Source organism: Rhopalosiphum padi, chromosome 3 (assembly GCF_020882245.1).
Source record: "Rhopalosiphum padi isolate XX-2018 chromosome 3, ASM2088224v1, whole genome shotgun sequence".
NCBI classification, from domain to species: Eukaryota; Metazoa; Arthropoda; class Insecta; order Hemiptera; family Aphididae; genus Rhopalosiphum; species Rhopalosiphum padi.
Window position 1 is genome coordinate 40454206 of NC_083599.1, and position 8511 is coordinate 40462716.

Here is an 8511-nt window from a genome sequence, read left to right on the forward strand (position 1 = left end):
TTTTTATGATATATTTTTAATAAATTACATTTAAACAAATAATTACCTAAGTTTTAATACTTCAACAGCATTACTTTTATTTATTTTGTCTACTTTGTCCGTATTAATCTGTTCTAGGATTTCTTATTCACACTGAGTTCTGCATGCGCCAAGAATGGTCATATATTATATTTTTATTCGATAATATGTGACTAGGTGTTGGGTGTTAACAGTCTCATAGCTGTCTAGAAAAGAAACCGATAAATTAATTTTGTTTAAAATACTATAGACACAGATTGAGAGAGTGACCATATACACACGGTTGATGCATTCATGTTATATATTATTGTATTATAGATGACAAATCAGAGTCCGGTATATAGTGTCATCTTTTTTAAACGCATAAATAAAAGCAAGTAGTATACGTCTTTCATGCTAAAACTTGCACTTATAAATTATAATACATAATATATACAGTGGTCGCCGCTTATTGTAATCACGGTTAATGTTATCAATCGTTTATTGTTATCTAAAACTATAAGTACGGGCCGGATGTATACTCACAATATGTGTAAATTATATCGGTTATTATAATCAATACGCCGCGTAATATTATCAGTTTGAGGTCATAAAATTAACTTTATGTACGAGAAATTGTTTTAAATATGGTAGTGTTGCAGAAAGTATCGAGTAGGAGAAAGAAAAGAATATGAAGAAATAGACTTAGATTTTAAAAATTGATTGTAAATGGTGAAAATATACCTATCACATCAAATTTTATCGAAGAAGATATTTTACATGCTTTTTTACAAACATATAAACTTGAAGAAATTGAGCTAGCAGCTGACGTACCTATACCTACTGAAAAACTTCCAAGTTCTTTTGAAATGAGAGAGGCCCTACGAGTATTACAAAGAGGAATGCAACATCACTCGTCAAATTTTGAATTAAATTATATACAATATGAACATTTTATTAATGATATTTTAACGATACGAAAAAAAATAGACATCAATACATTTTTTTCAAAAAACATTTTTTAACAATTTTAAATTTTGTACATTTACCTATAAACTTTAAAATTTAAATAGTAATAAATTATAATTATTTATAAATAATAATTTTTGTTTGTAACTATGTGTGTACTAAATTTGATACATTACATAATTTTTTTTTTTATTTAAAGTATGTTTTATTTTTTTTCAACTTTCGTTTAGTGTTATCAATCGGATTATATTATCAATTATCTCCCTTACCAAAGTGATTACATTAAGCGGCGACCACTGTATATATTATATACAGCTATACAGGGTATTATATTATAATTTTCAATGTCTATACAGTATACTCTATACGCCGCTGCGCACGTGGATAAATTGAAATACACAAATTCATACATTTTATAACATTGGATACGTGCTGGGTGGGTAAATACTTGATACACTGTTTGCAAAGGATATTTTCGGTCAAGGCCTAATATAATAATGAACTATATCATAATGGGTTTCAATTGTGTTGTAGACAGACGACGATTTCTCTTTGGATCTTAAACAGAATAATGAACGCTCAGTGAGGTACCCGTACGGCCACCCGCATGTTTCCGTGAATTTTACCCTGTGTCATCTAAACCTACGGGTTTTCAACGACACCACGATTGTAAATGGACATAGGTACTATCCTATATTGTATGTACATTTATCAATTCAATATACCTACTGTCGATTTTTTTTTTTTTTTTGGTACAATTATGCCTGTTTCGGGACACAAAATACATACATTTTATAACATTTCATCCGGATGCATGCTGGGCGGATGAGTACTTTGTGCACTGTTTGCAAAGAATAGTTTAGGATAACGTTGTGTTATTGTGTATAATATTATATTAATGTACTTATGTACTACGTATATAATATGTGTCAATTGTGTTATTCTCGAAGATTTACATAAAAGAAAAAATGTGTATATACCTACGTTACTTGCCTATATAGCATATGATGATAAATTATGATGTTATTTGTGCGGGATTTAAGACGTATATTATACAAAACTACCAGCCACTATTTTAGAAAACATTTTTATCTGCTCAATTATTTCTATAAAAAAAAACTGTAGATCTATTCATCTCTTCCTTCAAACATTACAAATATTATTGCAACAGAATTATATATATTTCATCATAACATAGTTTATTACATATCAAGAGATTATTACTTAGGTACATACATTAAACAAATGAAAATAACTGATATGGGTACGAATTTATTAGCGTGACTTAATAATTAATATTGATAAAACAATTCATAAAATTATGTATAATGTATCTATTCGTATTACTTATACCATGTATAATATATGATTTTTACTAATTTTGGAGTTAGTACCACATTACCGTAAAATGTGTTAAAAGATTTATGGTAGTACGTAGATAATGTCTTAAAATTAAGATAGATACCTATCTATTTTGAAAATTGTATTGCGTATTGTTGCCTCCGTAGCATAATATAACATAATATAATATAATAATATAATATAGATAGGTACCTAATATAATATAAAATCCTATCGGTTACGGAGGAACAGCCGATCGCGGACACACACACACACACACACACACTCGCGCGCGCACCAGCCGTTATTTTTATATTTATTTTTATTTTAATTATATTTTGTGTCTTGTCAATTATATAATATGTAAATCAGGTATCGGCGCGTTATCTGCCGCTGCCGGTGCAATTTTTGTCTTTCTCCGTACGTCGCCGCGAGATAGTCCGTCACGCCGTGTTAACAATATTTTATTTATCAAAAAAGTGCTACATATTATTTTATATTTCTTTGGTATACAAGGTGCCAATTTGTAACTTTCCTTTTATACCCCCTTTATATTTTATTGCGTGGGCGCTAATCACCATATCTTTATTATTATTTTATATTTTATACACGAGTGCGCGAATTGCCACGCTCATATATTTTTAATATCACATAATTTATTATACTTAGTCATAATTATTTATCTATATTTCTGTAATTGTGTATTTTATTTTGTGTGAATTTGATTTAGTGTATTTATAGGCATAGGTAGCAGCTGGCCAGCAGTGCACCGCGACAAGCCGTGAGTTATTTTTTTTATTGTTATTTATTTATTATTATAATATTATTAGGTATATTGTTTACATTTATTCTGTTGAGCCAAAAGGGCTATAAATTTTTTTTATATCAATTATCGTAGCTTTCAGCTCTAATAGCTGTTTTTATATATTAAAATCGTGTTATTGAGCCAGAAGGGCCTTAACTACTTTTTATTATTTATCTTATATCTTATACCTACCTATATACTTATATTTTATTCTGTTCGGCCATAAGGGCCATACATTTGTTTTTTATACCTTTTAGTGTGATTTTTTATATATTTGCACTTTTTCATATCTATATATACACCTATTATTATATCTGGTTGTGCTGAACCGGCATTTTGGTTTATTATATTATTGTTTATTATATCATATTTTATACCATATTTACATTTGAGTTACCATTATTTATTATAGAGTTACTCAGTTACCTATTCGTCCTGGATTTAAGTATACACACAAACACATATAGACACTTACACTGTTACACACCACTACACCACAAAGCTCACTAGTATTTGCGCGGTGAACCCAACCAATTCTAGTTGAGCTATACACAATTTACACAATTTTACTAAGGTCGGTCGGTGTGTTAGTATAGTGCGTAGTATAAGTGCGTAGTACTTTGGTAACGGGGCGCATGGCCTATTATTGTCCGTTCCCGGCCCATACACGTATAGTAAAATTCATAATGTACCTACGTAAAAGTCTCTATTAATAATGTTATAAAATTAAAAAAATAATAATTAATATCATTATCGATCGTAATTTCGTGCAAATTTGATTTTCATTTGGCTATACAAATTATAATTTTATATTTCTCAAATAATTTTATTTCAACTTATAAAAACAGTTCTAAGTGTAAACTAGCTAGACTCTAAGCGTAGGTTTTTCAGACTATTTCACAAAATATATTATGATATGTTTTTTGATATTAAAGTAATTTATTTTACTAATTAGTAATATGGTCGGTTGATTTGATTTTTTTCGATACAATGCATTTATTAAATTATTGTTACTCACTTTTGAGTAATTATTTCTCTGTTCAAGAAAAAGAAACAAAAAAAATAATTAAATTGTTGCCTGGGCGAAGATCAAATAATTTACCTAACCTGTTAGTATTATAATATATTATATATTTATTTATATTTGATTATTTCAAAAAATTATATTTAAGCTTTTAGTATACGTACGTAATATTAAGTTGAAAATTAAGTATCTTCTAAATACTAGGGTTTTAAAACAACTAAAAGTTTAAAAAATAATTATTTAATTTTGACTTATAAATTATAATGAATATCATAAGTGCTGTTATCATTGTATTATCAACAATTGTTTAGATGGGGCACAGTACTTTTTGTTATAAGAAATAATTACCTATGTAATCTGTTTTCAATTCGATAATAACAATAATAAACTTTTCTAGTATTATATACGATATTTCAGAATCTAGTTATATCTGCTTATTAGGTACATCAAGTGTAATTACAAAAAAGTTTCGTATTTAAAAGCTATAAGAACTGCACAGATCAAGAAATATTAGAAATTATTATCATTTAATTATTAATTATTATTATTCAAAAATATTTATACATATATTTTAGATTCTGAACGGAGTGATGTATTGATTTTACAGTGGTGTATGTTTTTATTATTTTTATTTTTTATTTTTGTATCTTTCATCACGTTTTGGAGTAGTAACAGTGTTTTGATTTTTGACTTCAGCCCTTCTTTGAAAAGTAAAATTTATCTAGTTGGTACTTTGGGGGATCAAAAGTAAAAAAATTGCAATAGTTTTCAAAAGCGCCGGGAAAAACCCTGAACAAATTACGGAAAAACGGGAATTTTTACGCATAACCACTTTTCGACAAAATCGATTTTTTGATTTTGCTGTAACTCAAAAACGAATCATTGTAAATACTTGAAATTTTCACCAAATATTTATATTATGGTTACCTATTTACGATTAAATTTTTAAAATATTTTGACCTTTTTTAAGCTACTTATAGACAATTGAAATTTTCGACTTTTCTAAGTTTTTTTCTTAAAATGCCGATAAAAAAATTTGGCTATCCAAAAAATCTTTAAAATTTAATACAAGGTTTATTATAAGTTGTACCTATCGTAGTAAAAAAAAATCAAAAATCGTTAGTCACAATTTTTGTTTATAAGCATTTAAAGTTCAAATGTTTACGAAATATATCAAAATTGAGAAAATTTGCAAGGAATTTTGAAGTTGAAAATTCATAAAATTTTTGTGATTTATACTTAAGGTTCAAAAATCCAATACAAGGTTATCCATAAGTTTTCCTACAAGTAATTGTAAAAAAAAATTCCAGCGTCAATATAGAAAACATTTTATGAGCGTATGAAATTTAATTTTTTACGAAATCGCGTAAAATAACGATATATCACAATTTAAATACAGGTAATAATATAATATATATCCTACTAATTATCCTAGACTGACAAATCATTTCCGGTCAGAATCGTTTTTTGTATACTCGTACGATGATATCTTTCTTTGCATTCAAATTTAACATATCCATTATAGTGACCTATTCTCCATCTTTACTTTACAGCAGAGCGATATCCACTTGCCCACTCTTTTTTTGTTATTATTTGAAATTATTTATAATATTAAATACAGAAGATTAGCTAGGGCTATCATCAGTATAGGTACAGTAAAACTTCCGTTAACGGTTACCTCTATGTAACGGTAATTTTTCCGTCAAGTATTATGGGAAAAATTAAATTATATCTCTATATGACAGGCACTCTAAATAACGGTCAAATTGTAAGATGAAATAATAGAAATATATGTACAACTGATTGGTTTTTGCCCAAATTATTTATGGCAGTTTAAAGTTATCTTATCGAACTTTATAAAACTGTCAATATTTTAAATGTTAATAAACACAACTTTTAAATGTTAAAATGTTAAATTGAACATACATAGTATATAAGTCAATAACTCTAGTCAGTAGCAGTCAAAAATACATTTTTGAATATGTGCATATTATTGTGTTTGTGTATGTATTTGGTTTCGCTAAAAAAAATACAATTATTAAAAAAAAAACTTACATGGCATCTGTTGTATTAAAAGTTTTATCTTTTTGACCGATCAATTTAATCAATACTTAAAAAAATATTATATAGTCAAATTTCAAACGCCTGTAATTTAAATAGCTTAAAATACCTAAGTCCTAAGTCTAAATATTTTGAAAATTGTATTGAGTATAAGAGTAATAGTTTAATTACAACGGAATTATTCAAGTTGAGACAATTCATATTTATTGAATAATAACACAATATAATAAATTATCTTATGAAAAATTGTTATATCATGTGTAAATGGCAATGGCTCAAAATTTTAACTTGTAAAAAATGATTTTGACCTTATGCTAAGCTATTTTATTTTCCATTAAATAAACTTTTGAGTAATCTTGTATCAAATTGTTAAGCCTTTAGGAAAAATGTTATACACTTTCTACAAGAATTTAATATATCTTAATCCGTGGATAAAATTTTTTAATTTAATCTGAATGACAAAAAAAAATTGTAACTACGTACTTTTGTTATTTTTTATTCGTGGTAAAAAAAAAATTTGAGGGACCTTATGTTACATTTTTTGTCCTAAGGTTTTTACTCACATAAAAAACGAATATATTTTTTTTAAGTAGGAAATTTAAAATACCTACCTACGTATTATGTATAATTGTATAAATATCACAAAAATATTCAAAATATCTTAAATATTGTACTTATGATAATACATATTTAGTACCTATTATTAATATAAATAATTGATTAAAATGTCAAGTCCTTACAGTAATTTATTTTTGAATTAAGTATAGCAAAAAAAAACCAAAATCCGAAAACTGCAGATTTTATGCTGTAAATTGCTGCTGAATTTTTATGTACCTAGTACCTACCAACCATAATTTTAAACTTATTATAAAATAATATTAACATTTTTAAATTGTATATATCATGTAGGTTTTTGTAATATATATCATAATTTTAATCTATAATGGTACCCAACTATTACATTTACATATTATTAATACTTTATTGTTGATCTTTTCAACTGACATTAAGACATTTTTTATTTTCATAAAAATTTGAACCTATTTTATTGTTAAAAAATTATTTATTTATTATTTATATCACTACGGCAATAGCCAATAAGCATCATTTGTACTAGTTAATACATTTTTTTTTGGGGGGGGGGGGGTATGTATAGGTATTAGTTTGTATGTAACTTACTTATATTGAAATACTGAATTTTAATTTAGACATATTACCTACTCGTTTTGAATACCTATTTAATATTTTGAATTTAAGTTATATTTTACCAAAATAATTAAATACCTACCTATCTGCTATCTAGTATCTGCCTATTTTGACGTTATTTTGGTTCCAAGCATTTCTAAATAACTAGATAAATATAAATAATAAAAATACAACTAGTTATTTAGTTTTTAAAAAATTGTACTTACTTCAGTTGGGCGATTACTATTTAGTATTTACTGCTTAAATACTGTAGTTACGTATATAGTGATACATTATACATACATTGGTTAATTGATCAATTGATCACTATATCAGTTAAATTTGAATTTTACGTCGTTAAAATATAAATTACCTTAAGAATTATGTAGAAATAAATATATCATTGTGTAATGTACTCCCCTATATGTAAATAAATTATTATAAGCACTAAGCAGTAATTTTTAACCTTTTTTTGTTCACGATCGTAGTACCTTTAGGTGTTTTTATAAATCCCGTGATACTCCATACTCATGTTTGAATTCTTTATATCTTTAATAATTTTACGGTTCATCTTCTAAGGTTTTTGTGAAACATTAGTATAATATAATCCTATTTAAAACAGAAAAATCTTACACTTCTAATTATATAAAATAACACTCTCTTAAACATGCGATGGTGGTGTAATGGTCAGCATAGTTGCCTTCCAAGCAGTTGATCCGGGTTCGATTCCCGGCCATCGCAGTCAATTTTTATTAGTTTTATCCATCCCTTAATAAATTCGAACTTTTTGCGTTTATTTTTTACACTTATTTTTAAGTTGTGAGTTACTAGTGATGAACAATTTTTAATAGGTTCTTTTAAATAAATTTAATTTAGAAAATTAATAATTATGTATAATTAATAAAGCAATAACAGTGGCACAGCAACTAATCTTCATGAGGGGCATTAAACACCTAACCACAACTATGATTTATGAGCAAATATAAATATATATTTTTGTAATTGATAATAATAGAAAACCCTTCTAAATATATTTTTTTTAATATTGATATAGTAATAGTATGATATAAAAATTATAAGTTATAACAGTGTATATAGGTATTGATAGAAGTATAATATTTTATCTGAG

The 8511-nt window shown here is 26.3% G+C and overlaps 1 non-coding gene across 1 annotated transcript; it reads left to right on the forward strand.

The window, feature by feature from the left end:
- The first annotated feature begins 8051 nt into the window (after positions 1 to 8051).
- Trnag-ucc (transfer RNA glycine (anticodon UCC)) lies at positions 8052 to 8123 on the forward strand. Its single transcript has one exon. It is a non-coding gene; the product is annotated as a tRNA-Gly (tRNA).
- The last annotated feature ends 388 nt before the right edge of the window (positions 8124 to 8511 follow it).